A 21,524-nucleotide genomic window follows, 5' to 3' on the forward strand; every position below is an offset into this window, starting at 1 on the left:
TTGGGTATTGGCTGCTATCCAGAGCGAACTATTGAGCAGAATGAGTGACTAGTTAAGATGTTTGGTCTGTGAATTGTGTGCCTGTGACAAAGCAGATTGCACTATGATTATGCAGGACATAATAAGACGGGTAATGAAAGAAATGCAGGTGGCGCTCTCTGACTCTAATATGCTGCGGACGTGTAAGAGTTTCCGATAAAGAAAAGAAAGCACGAGAGCTTGAAAAATGGCTTATTACGCTGTGAATATTGTTCAAGCAGCAATGACCATAGAGTCTGTCATATGGATAACTACATTATTTAAGGATGTATGCATATGAATACATTTCTTCTTAGTTGTTAAATAAAACCACAGCACAGGGCTGTCCATGAAAAGCGATAAAAATCATAGCATGAATGCTACTCATATGCAGGCTGAATATTTCCCTAAATGGAGAAAAGTTGTGACTTTGTGTGATAACATCATGACTTTTCAGTCATACGTAGGTGACCTCATGTTACAACATGTATTAAATTTATAAATGATCCTTTTTTTTATTGTATTACAGTATATGGTTCAAACACAATTTTACTTGGAAATATTGAGCAAGTAGCCAATAGACTTCAAAGCACTGCAGAGAATGTTTCACTTATTTTAGGTGGTGAAGCTTGAAAACAATTACATGTCCACCATAGAGTCAGGAAATGCAACTGCTATGGTGGATGAGCTGGGAGCAGGACTTGCACTGAGTTGTTTCTCTTACTGGCGACCAAAACAGTACAGTCCTAGTTGTATAAATCCATATACAGTTACATCCCCCTAGTGGTGGCTGCTTGCGGACAGAATTATATACTGTATATCAAGCCATGAAAACAGGGTTCCCCAATACAGATATATTATACAAGAGGTTTGCCAGAATGGTGGCTATTAATTGTTATAAAAGGAATAAAATATTTAGTAGGGCTCTCAGTGGGTAATGAGGTACTGTTTGAGTTTTTCTATGAGACTATCATTTCTATGCCCTTGTCAGTAATCTCACTCAAAACTAATTACACTTTTGGTTTAGTGTCTTTTGTAAAATTTTTATGTTTTCGATGTTTTTACTTATTTTTATATAATAAATGCAAAACAAGTATATAACAAATAAAACATAGAAAAGTTACCCTAAAAACTCCCCCATACTAGCCTAGGAAGAGGTGTTGGGGGTAGGAAGAGAGAGAGTAAAAAAATAGAATTTGAACTCAACTCATACAAATAATCTGCTCCATGTGTGAACAGCATCCGAACAGGAGCTGTTCTTGTTCACAATATTTTTTTTTTATTATTGTTGTCATTGATATTATTATTGAGCCTAGTTTATAATTCAAGAATTTGTTTTACGCTAATCTAGAGTAGCCAATTTATCCTGAGAGAGACACTTTAAAAATGATAGAAAATGCTAGTGTGAATACAGCCAATGAATCTAGCAAAGCCTTTTTGGTTTGCATTTTTTTTAAGGGATGCATTTATTATCGGTTAAGGCTATGTTCACTCTAGTGAAAAAATTTTCACATGGATTTTCTCAAATATATATTATGGTGAGAAAAAATATCTACATTATTTTATCCATTGTGGATTTCTTCTTTCCTCGAAACAATTTTTAATGAACCTTAAAGGACCCAATTCATTTATATTAATTAAAAAATTATGGAAAAAATGATCAGTTTCTATCAGTTCATTTGGGATGTACTTTTACATTATCTAATTTAAAAACAGAACCAGATTCAAAGGGACAGAAAAAAACTAAGCAAACTGAAAAAAAGAAAAAAATGTTACTCCTACCAGTTGTTTCACAATAGGAAAAATGTAAGGCAAATAGACATTAGTATGGATATGTCCTAAAAATACTTTTTGCAATTTATTGCATTTATCCTGCCGTGTGGTGACCACCACTGTGTTTGTGTTTATAATCTTTTAAATTTATTTGCGTATGTCTGCAATATATGTTTAATAAAAATGTGATACTATAACCAGATTTGTCACCTATTGACTTTCTATATATTTAGTGACGGATCTGTTTTTTTCAGTTTTGATTTCACACAACCACATCCTAATGAAACGGATGCATCCTGATGTGCAAAATCAAAACGGATCTGTTTAATTCCGGTATTGAGAGCCTCTGTCGGAGATTTTTTTTAAATTATATATTGTAATTTCTGACGCCATGTGAAGGGTATTTTGTGCTACAAAAGCTTATTTATGTCTGTGGTTTATTGTTATCATTTTACTCACAGATAACTGTACAGTATACATAAGTGTAAAGGAAAATATGTCAAAATGACAACTCTGTGGCTCAGTATGCTTAAGTCATGTGCTAACATGAAAGTATTCAGACTATATAGTATAGAAATCGAAAATTCTTTTTTTTTTTTTTTTATTGTTATATTTTTTTCTTTCCCACTTCCCTGTCCTTTGGATTCCTGGCTTTCTAGCTGCTCCAGTCGGTGCCCGTTGCCGCTTCTGCCGACTTCCGTGCTCATGGAGCGTCCCCATCACCATGGGAACGTCTCCATATACTAGAATGTACTGTCGGATTTGAGAATTACGTTGAAATCGCAATCCGATTAATTCAAGTTATAATAATCGAATTGCGATTTCAACTTAACACTGCTATATTCCATATTCGTTAATTCTAGCCTAATATGGAATATAGCAGTGCTAAGTCGAAATCGCAATCCGATTAATTCAAGTTATAATAATCAAATTGCGATTTCAACTTTTTACGTATATTCTTAATATTGCTCTAACTTCGTCTTTTAGAATATTCGTAATATTCTAAAAGTCGAAGTTAGAGCAATATAACGAATATTCTAAAAGACCAAGTTAGAGCAATATTAAGAATATTCGTAAAATACACATATAGATTGAAATTTAGCTAATATACTGCTATAGTAATTTTTTAATAGTGTACATATTTTACAAAACTTAAGTTCAGAAGCGGCAAAAAAAATTTGAGAAAAAAAAAAGGATTATAGCACTATATTATATTACGAATATTCTAAAAGACGAAATTAGAGCAATATTACGAAATTTCGTAAAATACACAGATTGTAATTTAGCTAATATACTGCTATAGTAATTTTTTTATAGTGTACATATTTTACAAAACTTAAGTTCAGAAGAGGCAAAAAAAATTAGAGAAAAAAAAAGGATTATAGCACAGGGATGGCCAACCTGAGGCTCTCCAGCTGTTGCAAAACTACAACTCCCAGCATGCCTAGACTGCCTACAGGTATCAGCCTACAGCAAAGCATGATGGGAGTTGTAGTTTTACAACAGCTGGAGAGCCACAGGTTGGCCAGCCCTGTTATAGCACTATATTAGCTAAATTACAATCTATATGTGTATTTTATGAAATTTCGTAATATTGCTCTAACTTCGTCTTTTAGAATATTCATAATATTCTAAAAGAAGAAGTTAGAGCAATATTACGAAATTTCGTAAAATACATATATTAGCCTAGCCATAGTAAATTAGTCATAGGAACGTTGCCTTATACTATCAAAAGAAAAATCGCAATACGCGATTAATTAAATCGCATATTATTCGCGATAATTAAAATAATTACGAATATTCAATTTCGACGAATATAACACGAATATTCAATCGAATATTCGCGAAATATTGCAAAATCGAATATGGCACCTCCCGCTCATCACTATTTATAACTCTAATATCTTATCTGAAAGTTTTCTGTTCTAGAAGGTTTGCATTTAATTTTGTGATATATGTTAGCCTGACTGATGGAAGCTGAATGAGAATATTTATGCTATTACGCTACTAATTCATTGCCTAAATGCAATAAAATGTCATCAAAATATGTGGATTATATCTATGAGCTTCATCTTATGCCTGCATTGTTTGGGAATTTTAGTGTGAGATTCCATACATTTCTATGGATTTCTGGGCTGCGATCAAAGTTGATTGCAGCATAGAAATGGAATGCAAAAAGTGGATGCCCTTTGACATGACCTATACCCATACCATATATGGGTAGACAGCCTCTTCAAATGGGGAGGTCTTTTCATAAAGCCTCTTTATATGGATAATAACAATACATTAGTAAGTGCCTTGTATTCACTTTCTCTACATGATAAATAACATTTGCTTAAAGGTGTTTTCCAGGCTTTTCATATTGATGACCTATTCATCCTCTATCTTTCTTCCTGCTCGTGTGGCTATGTTAGAAGGGTGAACAGGAAGAGAGACAGGAGATGGTGCATGCTTTCTCTTCATACAGCTGATCGGTGGGGGTTCTGGGTGTTGGACCCCCGTCAATCTGACATTGATGACCTATCCTGAGGATAAGTCATCAATACGAAAAGCCTAGAAAAACCCTTTAAGTGAGACAACCTTCAATTTACGGGTCTCCCGTGCAGCAGGGAGTGGGGACCCGGCTCTCACTGTTTAACACTTTACAAAAATGAAAGCCGTAAAATTTATAACGTAAAAACACAGTGGCAGTATTGCTGTTTTTTCCATCTCCCTCCCAGAAAGAGTTAATAAAAGTTAATCAGAAAGTTATGTGTACCCCAAAATGGCACCATTAAAAACTACAACTTGTCCCGCAAAAAAAAAAATTAAAAAAAAGCCCTCATAAACCTACATAGATGGAAAAATAAAAAAGTTATAGCTCTTGGAACGCGACGATGAAAAAAAGGCCCAATACAGGCTGGTCACTAAGGGGTTAATGATTACTAAACAACAGATAGTGCACTTAAGATTGGTATAACCCTAAAAACCTATTTTTTTAACCTGCTACATTATTTATTATGAATGGTGAATGTTATCAGACATAACTAGAAATTGCATTTCCATCATATGGTTTTATAAATGAGTTGCTATAAGGACTTACGTAGATGTAACAATTATAATTACTTGAATAACACAAACAAAATACCATTCTCATTATGTGAAGGGGTTATATTTGTGTTTTAAGCTTGTAGTGTTCAGGATCTTGTATCTATTGTGGCAGTGTTTTTTGTGGTTATTTCGTCATAATGCAATCATTCATGCGTCTATGCAGAAGTAACCCTTAGAACACAATATATGGGTGGCATACGGTCATAATTGGAAATTGAAAAAATGGATATTAAAAATGAATACATGGAGAAAAATCTAAAAATAGTGGAGAAGGTCACAGCATGGCCTTGGTAATTAACTTCTTTTTCAATGTTCTTGGTAAAGTTTATATGTCAATTTCGTGTACTTTATAGCCCACTCTTTCAATCATTTCCTGTAAGGACCAGGTGAGAGATACGTTCAGCTACTATAAAATTGAAACAAGGAATTCTGTTCTGTAACATAGGAATGATCCTACTGTGAAAATACTGCATTTCCACAGTTATTCTAGCTGAGCATGTTTCAGTTTTAGAATGCCATAGCTTCCTGGCCAGAAAATTGCTGTATTCTTTAAACCCCAGTTTGACCTTGCCTTTAGGCTTCTTAGAACTCATTGTCATGTTTGGTTGACATTTTAACTGAAGGATTGTACAAAAAACATTTGTCTTAATAAAAAAAAGTATTATGAAACTCAGAATTGCATATGGGATGCAATAAGAGTTTACTTTCCACAAAGATTATATGACTTGCATGTTATAATTATTACAGTTAAAAAAAATATATAAAACACTAATGATTTATTCTCAGCGCTTGCTTCAATGTGTACGCAGGGTGCATTTCAGCAGTTTAGAACTGACTGATAGCAAGGATAGTACAGGTTCTTATAAACAGAGAAGCGTGAGTTTTTTCTCCTCCACCCGTAAGTGCATAATATGTACAGACATTATACTTAAGGTCAGTGATGTAATTAAATGTTTAGTGAAGCATTCAAATTTTGACAATATGAAAAAATAATGAAACAGCCAAATACAATGGACATTAGGAGCGTACAGAGTAAGGGCTCGTGCACATATCCGTATGTATTTTGAGGTCCGCAAAATATGCGGATGACGTCCGCGTACATTCCGTAATTTGCGGAACGGAACAGCTAGCCCCTGATAGAACAGTCCTATCCTTGTCCGTAATGCAGACAATAATAGGACATGTTCTATTTTTTGGCGGAATGGAAATATGGACATACGGAAACGGAATGCACACGGAGTAACTTCCTTTTTTTTGCGGACCCATTGAAATGAATGGTTCCGTATAAGGTCCACAAAAAAAAAAGAAAACGCAACGGACACGGAAAGAATATATGTTCGTGTGCATGAGCCCTAAATAAGAGAGAAGAGAGTCTGATGTGTTTGGGTAATGAGTTGTTTGTTTGAAATGCTTGGGATGTGCTAGAGAAATCTTGCAAGTGATAGTATATGAAATAGACAAGAGGAGAAGGAGGTTAATATGGACCAGAGATCACATTTAAGGAGGAATCTCAGAGATTTATGAAGGAAACAGATTGTGGCCTCATGCACACGGCCGTCGGGCGGCTGTGGCCGTATTGAGGTCTGCAAACGGCGGGTCGGCAATCCACGGCCGCCGGCCGTGTACCACTTCACTTAAATGGGTCCGCAATTGTGGTCCCCAATACACGGAACGGCCTCACAACGGCCGTGTGCATGAGGCCTTATATGTCATTATTAATTATTCTTACTAGATAAGAAATCTAGATAATAAGATATTTATTTAGGCAGAAGCCTTGAATAAATTACCTTTATGTCATCATTGGTGCAGAGACCATCTCACAATGGACTGTGGTCTATAAATTTTTAATCTGCTGAGCAAAAAGACCTTCAGGATTTGTCAGGACCACATAAAACCTTAATGACTTGAATTCTTAGGTAACACATAATAAGGTAAGGCTCCTGCAGAATTAAACTAATGATCCAAATAAATAATGCAATTATATTTACTTGTACAGTACTTTAAATAAACGTATCAACTTTATTAACCCCTAGGCGACATCCACAGTACATGTGTAACAAATGGCTGGGCTGGGCTCTTTCTACCCCATTCACATAGGGGTATGAGTTTTTTTTTTTGTGTGGGACAAGTTTTACTTTCCAATGCCACCATTTAATATTGCATATGATGTAGTGAGAAGCAGGATAAAAAATCCAAATGAGGTGGAATTGGGAAAAAAAGCTATTTTGCCACATTATTTATTTTTCCTTTTTTATGTATGACGTTCGATATGCGATAAAATTGACCAGTTAATTTCATCCTCCAGGTCAGTACGAATTCGGCGATACCTTATATGTGTAGTATTTCTTGCATGTTCATACTGATAAAATAATAAAAACCTTGAAAAAAATTGCGACCCCTATAACTTTTTTATAGTAATGTGTATGGAACAGGATTGACCACGGCATCCGAAGTGTTAAATGTCCATGACCGGCAATATCGGTGGTCACGAACATAAGCTGCAGATGTCTGCTCTTTAAAACATCTAACATCTTTAAAGACCTGGCGAGCACCGTACTAGTACAGAGCTGGTCGGGAAGGGGTTAAACATGAGCTGCAGATGTTCACTCATAATTGGAAAAACAAAACATCATAGATATCGCCAAGTCATATGGTGAACACTAAACAAAAAGGTTGAACGGCACTCCTCTTTGGAGATAGGCGGTGCACAGTGGTAAAGGGTGATAACAGTAATTATAGAAACCACGGCATTCAGAAGAAACTTTTTGTAGTAATTTATTTTTTCTTTCGTTATTATTTCATTATTTTAATCCATCCGCATAGTTAATTACTGGCCAACGTTTTCGGTCCCACACGGACCTTGTTCACGGCCTAGTACAAATATGAATAAAAGGAAATACATTATAAACAGCTGGGTACATGATTATAGAAAACAATACAGTACAATAGAATGCATGATTTTGCAATGCAAAATTAAAAATGACTAGAATCGACATAGGGCATGATGACATAGCAGCAGGATTGAAATGGAGTACACAAAATTGCACAACATGTATATAATAACACATATAAAACTACATAAGAGTATCCAGGAGTACTGGGAAGTGGGCTGGATGAGTCACTTCAAGTGGTGGTAATTAGGAAGTCTGTAAAATCCAAAAACAGAAACTTAGTAAATTATGAATGAAGAGGAAGAGCATATCAGATGGGATAGTAGGGTCAGAACTTATGAGAGGGCTGTATTAGAGAGTAAGGGAAGATATGCAAACACTTTGCGGGTGTAGCCGCTGATTGTAGCAAAAAAGCATGAACGTCACTGGGTCAATGGACTGCATACGATGCAGACATAGTCGCTACCTGGACGATGTGTAATAGTAGCGAATATAGCAAATATAGCAAATATAGCAGTAGCTTATGCGCTCCTACCTTAGTGTTATGGGCATCGTGAATGGCAGGTGGTGTGAATGTGCTATGAGGGTACTAAGCTTTATAGAGGCACGCATCGACCCTCGGCGCTCTTCGTCCGGCGTCTGACATCAGGGGTATGCGCATGGACAGTAGCGCTCTATCGATCTACTTTGGACGTGACTAAGCGCATAGATGTCAGTAGGGGCGGGCACATGCGCACTGGTATAGGGAGGTATAACGAGGGCACTGGCAAAGAGCGTCATAGGTGCAGAGAATTGAGATTAATATTAATAGTATGTAATGGTTTTATGTTATAGTAGAGAACTCAATACATGTAGCGCCCTGTGGCAGGATTAGGTAATCAGTTTCGCAATACTTGTAGGGATGAGGATAGGTAGGCTAAAGAATACTAAGCTCTAGATTAGTACGGATAGACATAGTAGATACTAGATGTCACGGTGGGGAGTGGGGAAAACTCCCCACCGTACAATGTCACTATATACTAAGCCAGTGATGGCGAACCTATGGCACGGGTGCCAGAGGCGGCACTCAGAGCCCTCTCTGTGGGCACCCGCACTCTGGAGAAAGTCTATGGTGTACCAATATGCCTTAGAATTTGCCTGCCATTCAATAGTGCAGGACATGCTATGAACAGCACAGGCAGCACATTGAATGTAGGCAGGTTATTATAGCTAAATGATAAAGTACATGGAAGATATATGATATTGGTGTTCAGGTTAAATTGCCGTGTTGGCACTTTGCGATATATAAGTGGGTTTTGGGTTGCAGTTTGGGCACTCGGTCTCTAAGAGGTTCACCATCACTGTACTAAGCCATAGGCAGGGAAAAGGGAGCTGGTCACCTCCTAAAGCTTCCCTAAAATAGCCCTAGTCTCCTGGCTAGTGGTAAGGAGGCTCATACCCACGAACCTAGAAGTCTAGGAATCCCTGCATCGCCCTCAACATTGTGACAGGGCAGAGACCTCCTGTTCATCCATCACCATGGATGAAAGGTGTCTCCAGCGGCCCAGTAGCTGACAGGGAGAAAGACAATGCAACAACTGCACGGCAGGTAAGAACACAATGTAACAGCGGAACATCAAACACCTGCCGCAGCAAAGATGGAAAAACCACACCAAAACAACCTGGACCCCCATGCGGACACCAAAGCAAGGTGGCTCCAGGCAAGCCTGCTAATGTCTTTAGGGTCACTCTTCCGGGAAACCAATGGGACCCCCTTTCGGAGGTAATACACACAAGGGAGACGTCTTGCACAGATGCAGGGACAAACACCAACAAAATCCCACACATGCAACCACAAACAAGATGTACACCAAATCTCCAACTTAAACCCACACCGTAAATGACACACGGATGAAGTTAGCAGATAGCTGGAACATATAAATAAACAAGCGACTGGCTTGCTCCCAAACTAAGGAGGTTATAGGTGAGCCCTATAAAACCCTAAGAGCTCTCCCTGACTGCTATGCACATGCAAGGGTCTGTATGGTAGACGATTGCATGCCCGTGTACCTAATACTGTGTGACACCTGAAAACCCTATAATAGTGAGGGGACATGACCACCGGCTACCTGCACTCAATATGTACGGAGTCAGGGTCACCTAGAATCAAGCCAGCAAGGAAACACAATAAAGTAAAAGACTTATCTGAACAAACAGCAGAAGCAGCCTCCAACAGTGAACACTTCATCCAGGAAGTAGTATAAACCGCAAAGTGACGCAGTATGGGAGGGATTTTAAAGGAAGACGATTAGTCGAAATAAGTGACACCTGGCAGAAGGAAAGGAGATGAGAAAGTGAAACCAAAACAAAGAACATCATACAAGAGGTAGAGAATAACGTCTGTCAGACCTTCTTACAGAACTGGCGGTGACAGGCGGGTCCTACGCTAAACCTACTTAAACCATAGGGCTTCTATATTCAGGAGCGCAGAACCCACACATATGGTGTGCTGCTCCTAGTCACCTCCATGTGCATCAAGCAACCAATGGGAGGAGGAGCAAGCACACCTAAATGTACCACCTAATCAAGGTGGTCTATGAGATAGGAAGGGCAAAAGTGCAAAGGAATGCTACTCCCAAAATAAAATAGGAGCTCATTTACACTTGAACGTGCCACTCCCTCAAGCATGACAGGAAGAAAAGGAACATCCCTCCGCGCAAGGAACCAACCAGAGGTAGACGGTGAATCTTCAAGAGTTTTATTGCAATCACACAATGCGTTTCGGGGAAAGGGTCCCCTTCATCAAGTGAAGAATATTCCATGCAATTTACTGTCACACCCGATATGAGTGTTATTTTCTGTAGTTCTCTTCTCATCAGTTTAATCCCTGTTACGTCCCCAATCTGGGGTCCATTTATTGAATTGATTTTTCGAACGGGGAGATGGTTAAAAAAACGCTGGCTCCCTCCCCTTAGTTTTAATCCATGGTCACTGCGTCTGCGCCGTGCAATTTACTGTCACACCTGATATGAGTGTTATTTTCTGTATTTCTCTTCTCATCAGTTTAATCCCTGTTACATCCCCAATCTGGGGTCCATTTATTGAATTGATTTTTCAAACGGGGAGATGGTTAAAAAAACGCTGGCTCCCTCCCTTTTGTTTTAATCCACGGTCACTGCATCTGCGCCGTGCAATTTACTGTCACACCCGATATGAGTGGTATTTTCTGTAGTTCTCTTCTCATCAGTTTAATAGCTGTTACGTTCCATATCAGGGATTGCCTTTTGTGAAAAAAATTTTAGGCCGGGTACCTTCGACTGCCTTCACAGTGACAGACCAAACTCTGATACACCAAACTGAATTGATTTTAGGAACCGGGAGATGGAAAAGGCAGCTCTTACTCCCAAGTTGGGGCATTGCGCATGCACGGAGCAATGTTCTGTGACACCCTAGATGAGTGGTGTCTTAACTAGTACTATTCCTATCAGTTTAATCCCTGTTACGTCCCCTATCCGGGGATGTGTGTCGAATTGATTAACCATTGTCGAATTAACGAACCATTACGACATCCTGAAATAATTTTGTTCTGAGCTCTCTACTTGCTTTGTATTGGAATTGATGGGGATTTTTTAAATTGTCTGCATTATTTCTAATAAACTATTAAGAGACTTTATTATAATTTTTTTTATTTTATGCATTAAAAACCCATACAACTTAAAAAAAAAAGAAAAAAGAAAATTAATGTTTTTTCTATGAAAAATTATCCAGCCGATCGCTTTTGGTCTGATCATAATGAAGCAACTGCCTTATCATCTGGGGTGTGGCAACATTGCCAACACACTCATAGAGGTGATGATCGCTTCATTGTGATACGCAAGCCCCTTCACCACAACAAGGTAACATTCACGAAGGAGAATTGACACTTGTATGTGCCTTTTTTTTTTGTTTTGTTTTTGCATCCACAGTGCAGCACCTGAGGACAGAAAAATTAGGCATGTACACATGCCTGAAAAATAATGGTATTGCTGCAGCCGCTGTTGTAGTAGCGGCTGGAAAAATTAATGTTTTCCAGGCAGAAAGGTGACTAAAACATTACGGCTTGAACTCTAGTTGGTGGCGGAGAATTCACGAAAGTTATCCGGTATGCAGACATTAAATACAGCAGCGTGGGGACCATTTTGAGGCCAAGGCATGTCATCAGGCCTTTTGTTAGTCAAACGTATCCCCCACTGTCAGTCCCTTCGGGATCCATGCCTCATTTAACTTAATGAAGGTGAGGTAATCAACACTTTTTTGACCAAGGCGACTTCTCTTGTCAGTGACAATGCCTCCTGCTGCACTGAAGGTCCTTTCTGACAGGACACTTGAAGCGGGGCAGGCCAGAAGTTCTATCGCAAACTGGGATAGCTCAGGCCGCAGGTCAAGCCTGCACACCCAGTAGTCAAGGGGTTCATCGCTCCTCAGAGTGTCGATATCTGCAGTTAAGGTGAGGTGGTCTGCTACCTGTCGGTCGAGTCGTTCTTTAAGGCTGGATCCCGAAGGGCTGTGGCGATGTGTAGGACTGAAAAAGCTCTGCATGTCCTCCATCAACAACACATCTGTAAATCGTCCTGTCCTTGCCGCCGTGGTCGTGGTAGGAAGAGGATTACTTTCACCTCTTCCCCAGTTAGATTCCCATTGTGCTGTGACATCCCCCTTATAAGCTGTGCAAAGCATATTTTTGTAGTTTGGTTTTGAACTGCTGCATCCTTTCCGACTTTCAGTAATTTGGTAACATTTCCGCCACTTTTAGCGTGGCCACCCAGTACAGGTCGTTCTCCTTCATCCTTTTTATATGAGGGTCCCTCAACAGACATGACAGCATGAAAGACCCCATTTGCACAAGGTTGGATGCCGAGCTACTCATTTACGGTTCCTCGTCCTCACTGATGTCATTGACGGTCTGTTCTTACCCCCAGCCACATACAACACCACGTGTCCCAGATAGGTGACAACAACATGTACCCTGGTATGCCTGCTGTGGTTGGTCTTCCTCCTCCTCAAAGCCACATTCCTCCTCTGACTCCTCTTCCTCATACTCCTCTTGCAGCATTGCCGCAGGTCTGGCAAGCGACGATGACAAGGCTGTTTCTGGTGGTGATGGTGACCACAACTCTTCCTCTTCACACTTATCTACAGCCTGATCCAGCACTCTTCGCAGGGCACGCTCCAGGAAGAAAACAAATGGGATGAGGTCGCTGATGGTGCCTTCTGTGCGACTGACTAGGTTTGTCACCTCCTCAAAAGGACGCATGAGCCTACAGGCATTGCGCATGAGCGTCCAGTAACATGGCAAAAAAATTCCCAGCTCCGCAGAGGCTGTCCTAGCACCCCGGTCATACAAATACTCGTTGACGGCTTTTTCTTGTTGGAGCAGGCGGTCGAACATTAGGAGTGTTGAATTCCAACGTGTCGGGCTGTTGCAAATCAAGCGCCTCACTGGCATGTTGTTTCACCTCTGAATATCGGAAAAGTGCGCCATGGCCGTGTAGGAACGCCTTAAATGGCCACACACCTTCCTGGCCTGCTTGAGGACGTCCTGTAAGCCTGGGTACTTAGACACAAAGCGTTGTACGATGAGATTCAACACATATGCCATGCACGGCACATGTGTCAACGTGCCCAAATTCAATGCCGCTAACAAATTGCTTCCATTGTCACACTCCACTTTGCCAATCTCCAGTTGGTGCGGGGTCAGCCACTGATCCACCTGTGCGTTCAGGGCGGACAGGAGTTCTGGTCCGGTGTGGCTCTCTGCTTTCAGGCAAGTCAACCCCAAGACAGCGTGACACTGTCGTATCGGGCATGTGGGGAGCTGGGGGGATTCAGATGATGTGCAGCTAGACGCCGCTGCAGAAGAGGACTCAGCCTAGGAGGTTATCGAAGAGGATGGAGTAGGAGAAGTAGAGGAGGTGGCAGTAGGCCTCCCTGCAAGTCGTGGCGGTGTCACCAACTCCGCTGCAGAGCAACGCATTCCATGCTTGTCAGCCGTCAGCAGGTTGACCCAATGCGCAGTGTGCGTGATATACCTGCCTGACCGTGCTTTGCAGACCAGGTATCAGTGGTCAGATGGACCCTTGCCCAACACTGTATGCCAGAGATGCCATGACTTCCTTTTCAATAATAGAGTTGAGGTTTGAGATTGCCTTTTTTGAAAAAAAAAAATCGTCCGGTTAACTTACACTGTGGTGTCCCAATAGCGAAATTTTTTTTGAAGACCTCAAACTCCACCAGCTGATATGGTAAAAGCTGGCGGCTTAAGAGTTCCGTTAAGCCAGCTGTCAGACGCCGGGCAAGGGGGTGACTCTGTGACATTGGCTTCTTACGCTCAAACATTTCCTTGACAGACACCTGACTGTGGGCAGATGAGATGGAACTGCTGAAGGTGAGAGGCGGAGTGGCGGGTGGTTGAGAGAGGGCAAGGAGGATAGCAGTGGTTGACGTGGCTGGAGATGCTTGACCAAGAGGAGGATGGTGGCTTTGAGTTTGTGTGCTGCTTTTACTCATGTGTTGATCCCATTGGCGTTTGTGATGTGAGATCATGTGCCTTCGCAAAGCAGTTGTACCGAGGTGGGTGTTGGACTTCCCACGACTCAGTTTCTTTTGGCACAGGTTGCAAATGGCATTGCTGTTATTAGAGGCAGACACACAAAAAAATGCCACACTGCTGAGCTTTGCAATGACGGCATTCTGGTGGTGGCAACAGCATGCGTTGATTGGCGTGCTGTCTGGCTGACCCCGGGTGCCGATACATGCTGTCTGACTGTGCCACTAGCTCCTTGCGACGACCTCCCCCTGCTTCCAACTCGTCTCCTCCTTCTCTCTGTCTCCCCTTCTGAAGTTTCCCCCTCTTCTTCTTCTCTTCGAGCAGGCACCCACGTGGCATCCACGGACACATTGTCATCATCAACCACTTCACTTGTATCTGACACCTCAGCAAAGGAAGCAGCAGCGGGTACAACATCATCAGCATCATCACACTGTACGTCCATGTGTGTAATCCTGCCTGACTGAGACATATCCCTGTTATCTACATCCTCTGGCAATAATGGTTGCACATCACTAATTTCATCCAACTGATGTGTAAATAACTCCTCTGATGGATCAAGTGAAGTGGCTGTGGTGGTAGTGGTGGTGGTGGTGGTGGTGGCGGTGGGCGGGAGAGTGGTAACTTGAGAGCAGGTGACCGAAGCTGAGCTGGAGGAGGATGGTGCATCAAGGTTCTTAGCGGAAGCTGTTGAAGATTGGGTGTCCTGTGTAAGCCAGTCAACTATGTCCTCAGAATTTTTGGGGTTCAGGGTACGTGGCCTCTGAACACTGGGCATTATTCCAGGGTCAGTGGAAATCACAGCACCACGACCATGATGGCCCCTGCGGGGTTGCCTGCCTCTGCCTGTCCTTTTTTTTTTTTAGATAAGTAGTACTATGCGTGCAAGGTACTGTGCCACCCTATATAAGTGGTGGGCAGTGGGCACAGTACAGTCTGTGTGGGCCTGACACACACTGGCTTGCAACTGTGATTATATTTATTACAGAGAAATAATAAATTGACTTTAGTTTTATCTGCAAGGTATTGTGACACCCTGTAACGGTATGAGTGGTGGCCTGGCCAGTTACCACAGTACAGTCTGTGGGCCTGACACACACTGGCTTGCAACTGCAATTATATTTATTACAGAGAAAAAATAAATTGACTTTTTTTATCTGCAAGGTATTGTGACACCCTGTAACGGTATGAGTGGTGGCCTGGCCAGTGGCCACAGTACAGTCTGTAGGCCTGACACACACTGGCTTGCAACTGCGATTATATTTATTACAGAGAAAAAATAAATTGACTTTTTTTTTATCTGCAAGGTATTGTGACACTCTGTATGAATGGTGTGCACACAGTACAGTCTGTGGGCCAGACACTCACTGGCTTGCAACTGCGATTATATCACAGAGAAAAAATAAATTGACTTTTTTTATCTGCAAGGTATTGTGACACCCTGTATGAATGGTGTGCACACAGTACAGTCTGTGGGCGTGCAGCCTCTCACACACAGGCAAGCAACGGCAATATATATATTTATATATATATAAAGAAATGCAGACTGATGTACCAGCCCTAAAAAGGGCTTTTTGGGGTGCTGTCAGGACGCTGTCCTTACAGCAGATGAGTCTGTGGACACAGAACACTGCCCTAGCTATCGATTTCCCTATTAAATCAGCAGCAGCTACACTGTCCCTCCTCTCACTAAGAATGCAGCTTCCGAATGAATCTAAAATGGATGCTGTCCAGGAGGTGGGAGTGTCTGGGAGGGAGGGTCTGCTGCTGATTGGCTGGAATGTGTCTGCTGACTGTGAGGTACAGGGTCAAAGTTTGCTCAATGATGATGTATAGGGGGCAGACCGAACATCGCATATGTTCGCCCGCCGAGGCGAACGCGAACAAGCTATGTTCGCTGTCGAATAGTTTGGGACATCACTACTAGTCACCTCCATGTGCATTGTCTCCTCATCAGTACGGAGCAGAGAATATTAGCTTAACTGGGTGTTAGGCCTAGGTCAGGATTTCGAGAATACAATATCTCCTTATGGAGAGCACCTTAAATGGCTTGAGGAGTCTTATAGGCCAGGCAACTCTCCTCTAATATTCATGAAAGCTTGGGAACAAGCTCTGACTCTGATCTAGAAGAGCATTGCCTGTCCTATAAGATTCCTCAAGCTGTTTAAGACGCTCGCCATAAGGAGATATTATATTTAGAGATGCGCAAATTTTTACAAAAATTCGATTCGCAGGTTCGCCAAATTTTTGGGAAAAAATGCGGTTCGATCCGAATAAATTCGCTGTGAATTACGTTAGAAAATGGCTATTTCCTGGCTGCAGAGAGCCTTTATAGTGGTGTAGAACACTATGCCTTGCAGTAACACACATAGGGAGTCTGCTTTGGTAGTGAAATAATACTGTGAGTCCATATGACAAGCAGATGACAGGCGTCGCTCTTAGAATTACTTGCACACTTCACTTACTTGGGCAGTCTCGGGGCCAAAACTGACCAAATAACTCAAGTATGAACTCAGTCTTACAGGTCGATGTTAGCGCCAAGACAAGCACACTCCTTTTACACCATCATCAGCTGATTCAACATAGATGTCTACAAAACTTGTTCTTTTACAAGCTGATACAAGTAGTGCCCTCATGACAGAGTGTGGAGGGTGTCAGGAGTAGGTTTGTGTTTATTTTGCTCTTCGTCTGATCTGTCATAAGAGCAACACCCAAAAAACAGACCCTGTCTTTTGAGCATTCACCTTCACATGGTCAGCATTTGGTCAGTAATCCCTCAGTATTGCTAATGCCAAAGAAAACAGGAGTGGATTCAAAACAGAGATGACATGTTAATGGAATAGTTGCATGTCTTCTGTTTTTTGCACCCACTCCTGCTTTTGGCTACCAAATCACAAACCAATTTATTTATTTTTTACCGGGGAGAAAAAACATTTATTTAACAAACAAGATATTAACACACATAAAATACAACACAGAAGGGGGCAAAACCACAATATTTAAAAGACAAACTGGAAAAACAAAGTGCTTGATCAACAAGAATGGATTGACGACCAGTGTCGAGGTGACCACAAGGGTAATGCATACGGATCAAGAAATGTATGGGGTTATGACTGTTAACTGGAAGACAGTCCAGCAAACAAGCCATCTCCAGCTCATTCCGTGATGAGCTGGGTTGCTGATAAATGCGAGTAAAGACATTGGAATAAATTGTCCACATCCTCCAACCTGACCTCGTTCTTTGATTTATGGATATCATTCCATAAAGTCTTGAAGTCCTCTGTGTGGATAGCATAAGAAATGTCCATGCGAGGTTCGACGAGCACAGAGAAAACAAGCTCTGTGGCTGACAGTGATCCAGACACATCATACCCAGTCCACATCGCTGCTAGCCACGCAAGGTCCTGAGAACTGATCACCAGATTACCGAAATAACAGTCAAGTTTCTTTGGAACCACGTCCCTACGATAGCCGTGAGCACCTCAGAGCCGTTATACAGGAAGAGCGGGAGGCAAGTAAATATCTTGGGTAACACCTCCAATAGATCGTCCTCTTCTGTCCTGCAGAACCATCCTGTCCACACAATCCAGTCCTCTGTTCTTGCCTTGGTGAGTAGAGGGCTGGATGAAATCTGTATGAGCACAGCCAGTGGATCTCTGTCCTTTCCTTTGAGTCCGGGTAAACAGGAAAATTTGGCTTTTAAGTTCAGCTCTGAGCCCACTTCAATGGCAAGACCCTTCTGCTTCTCGGCAGTTATGTGGGCAGACAGGTGCTTGGAACACTCTTTCAGTCTGGTGAATGAGAAATTATAAATTCGTGTCACGCTGTACACAGTCCATTGTTTTTGAAGGAGCAAAGCAGGCTGTGCTGGATCAAGAGTTTCAGACAAGGGGGTGCACTGCAGGATTTTTCCTTTAGACAAGCTTCGCAATGCAGACCGTCGACATGCAGAGGTCATGCTTCCAGGAGGATACCTCGAGCTGTGAAAATGACTGCTTCTTCATACCGATGACCTACACCCATTAGTTGGTGTTTGCATATCCTATTGATAAATGATGTTCCCGTTCACTGACTGTAAACAGAGATATTGACAGACAAACGTATCAAACTCTGCCGCCATCTTTCTAGGCACCTCATCTCCAGTCCCCTGACCAGCCAGATTTACCAGCATGTGTTCCAGGACATGAAGCAGTGGAATTATTATTATTTATTAAAGCACCATTCATTCCATAGCGCTGTACATATGAAAAGGGGTATACATACATAATACAGACAATTGCACTAAGCATGAACAAGATGAGTTACAAACTGGTACAGAAGGAGGGAGGGCTGTGCCCATAAGGGCTTACAATCTACATGATATGGGAGAATGACACAGTAGGAGTGAGTAATGTTGGTCATGGCGGTATAGAGGCACCAGGGTCACTGGTTGTAGGCTTGTCTGAAGAGGTGGGTTTTTAGGTTTCTTTTGAAGGATTCCACTGTAGGTGAGAGTCTGATATGTTGGGGTAGCTGGTTCCAGAGTGTGGGGGATGCACGGGAGAAATCTTGGAGTCGATTGTAAAGAGGTGATAAGAGGATAGAAGGAGGTGTTGTGAGGATCAGCAATTGCGTGTGGGCATGTATCGGGAAAGTAGTTTAGAGATGTAGGGAAGGGACAGGTTGCGGACAGCCTCGTATGTATTTGTTAGTATTTTGAACTGCATTCGCTGCCAATGGGGAGCCAGTGAAGTGACTGACAGAGGGGAGAGGCAGAGGAGTAACAGGGTGAGAGGTGGATTAGTCGGGAAGCAGAGTTGAGGATAGATTGTAGGGGTGCGAGAGTGCTAGATGGAAGGCCACAGAGGAGGATGTTGCAGTAGTCTAGGCGGAAGATGATGAGGGCATGTACAAGCATTTTCGCAGACTCAAAGTTGAGGAAAGAGCATATGTGGGAGATGTTTTTGAGTTGGAGGCTGCAGTTGGTGTAAAGGGCTTGGATGTGGGGTCGGAAGGAGAGGGCGGAATCCAAGGTCACTCCAAGGCAGCGGACTTGGTGCACCGGGAAGAGTGTGCAGCCATTGATCGTGATAGATAGGTCTGTTGGGGTGGTTGAGCAAGATGAGGGAAAGATGAATTCTTTTTTATCCATGTTAAGTTTTAGAAAGCGAGAGGAGGAGAAGAAGGAGGATATGGAAGATAGGCATTGTGTTATTCTGAATAGTAAGGTGGTAATGTCTGGACCAGAGAGGTGGATTTGTGTCATCAGCATATACAGTTGTGTTCAAAATTATTCAACCCCCAATGCTGTAAAGGGTTTTAGGGAATTTAGTGTACATTTGTAATTGTGTTCAGAATGAAATCTTACAAGGACTTTTTAAAGAACCAAATGCAACTAAAATGACATCAATTGTTTTTGTAATACAGTATTAAATGTTTTTTTGTGATTTCTTCATTGACACAATTATTCAACCCCTTAAAGACTACCACTCTTAAGAACAGAGGTTCATTCAAGTGTTTTCGATCAGGTATTGAAAGCACCTGTGGATGTCAAGGAGCAGCAATCAAGCATAATAGGCAGATTTAAAAGGACTGTGATACTCAGCTCCTTCTAGACATTTACTGGTGTGTTTACAAACATGGTGAAGTCAAGAGAATGGTCCAGGAAGACAAGAGAAGAGGTGATTTCTCTTCACAGGAAGGGCAATGGCTATAAGAAGATTGCAAAGATGTTAAACATACCAAGAGACAACATAGGAAGCATCATTCACAAATTCAAGGCAAAGGGCACTGTTAAAACACTACCTGGTCGTGGCAGAAAGAAGATGTTGACTTCGACTGCTGTGCGCTACCTGAAGTGCAAAGTGGAGAAAAGTCCCTGTGTGACTGCTGAGGAACTGAAAAAAGATTTTTCAGATGTGGGTACTGAAGTTTCAGCTCAGACAATAAGGCGCAAACTGCGTAATGAAGGCCTCCGTGCCAGAACTCCCACGCGCACCCCCTTGCTGTCTCCAAAGTATGCCAAAAGTCATGTGGACAAACCACAAAAGTTTTGGGATAGTGTTCTGTGTACTGATGAAACAAAATTAGAACTGGTTGGGCCCATGGATCAACGCTATGTCTGGAGGAAGAACAAGGCCTATGAAGAAAAGAACACCTTTCCTACTGTGAAGCATGGCGGGGGGGGGGGGGGGGGGTCAATCATGATTTGGGCCTGTTTGGCTTCTACAGGTACAGGGAAGCTTCAGCGTGTGCAAGGTACCATGAATTCTCTTCAGTACCAGGAGATATTGGATGAAAATGTGATGCAGTCCGTCAAAAACCTGAGGCTTGGGAGACGTTGGACCTTTCAACAGGACAATGATCCCAAGCATACCTCCAAGTCCACTAGAGCATGGTTGCAGATTAAAGGCTGGAACATTTTGAAGTGGCCATCGCAGTCACCAGACTTAAATCCGATTGAGAACCTCTGGTGGGACTTAAAGAAAGCAGTTGCAGCGCGCAAGCCTAAGAATGTGACTGAACTGGAGGCTTTTGCCCATGAAGAATGGGCGAAGATACCCGTAGATCGCTGCAAGACACTTGTGTCAAGCTATGCTTCACGTTTAAAAGCTGTTAAAACTGGAAAAGGATGTTGTACTAAGTACTAAGATTGAATGTCACTTGGGGGTTGAATAAAACTGATAATGATGTGAGCACAGAAAATACATTTGTGGTTATTTCATTATAAATGTTATGTTATATTTGTCTGACTTACAAGTGCCTCTTTGATTTAATTGTAAACAAGATGACTGAAATGATCAAAATCAATGTCAAACTGGCCAAAACACTCAATTTCAGTGGGGGTTGAATAATTTTAAACACAACTGTAAGTCATACTGAAAGCCATGGGCCGAAAGTGTAGATAGAGAAAAGCAGAGGTCCTAGAACAGAGCCTTGCGGGACACCAACAGGAATGAGACGGGGAGGTAGTGTGAGAGTGGGAGACGCTAAATGTCCGTTCTGTGAGGTATGATGTGATCCAGGAGAGGGCCAGGTCAGTGATGCCAAGAGATGAGAGAGTTTGTAACAGAAGGGTCGACAGTTTCAAAGGCAGAGGACAGGTCAAGGAGAAAGAGGACAGAGTGTTTTTTGGTTTTGGCTGTTAGTAGGTCATTGGCGACTTTGGTGAGAGCAGTCTCAGTTGTGTGGTGGGGTCGGAAGCCAGA

The sequence above is a fragment of the Bufo gargarizans genome, chromosome 4 (assembly GCF_014858855.1).
Source record: "Bufo gargarizans isolate SCDJY-AF-19 chromosome 4, ASM1485885v1, whole genome shotgun sequence".
In the NCBI taxonomy this organism is placed as follows: Eukaryota; Metazoa; Chordata; class Amphibia; order Anura; family Bufonidae; genus Bufo; species Bufo gargarizans.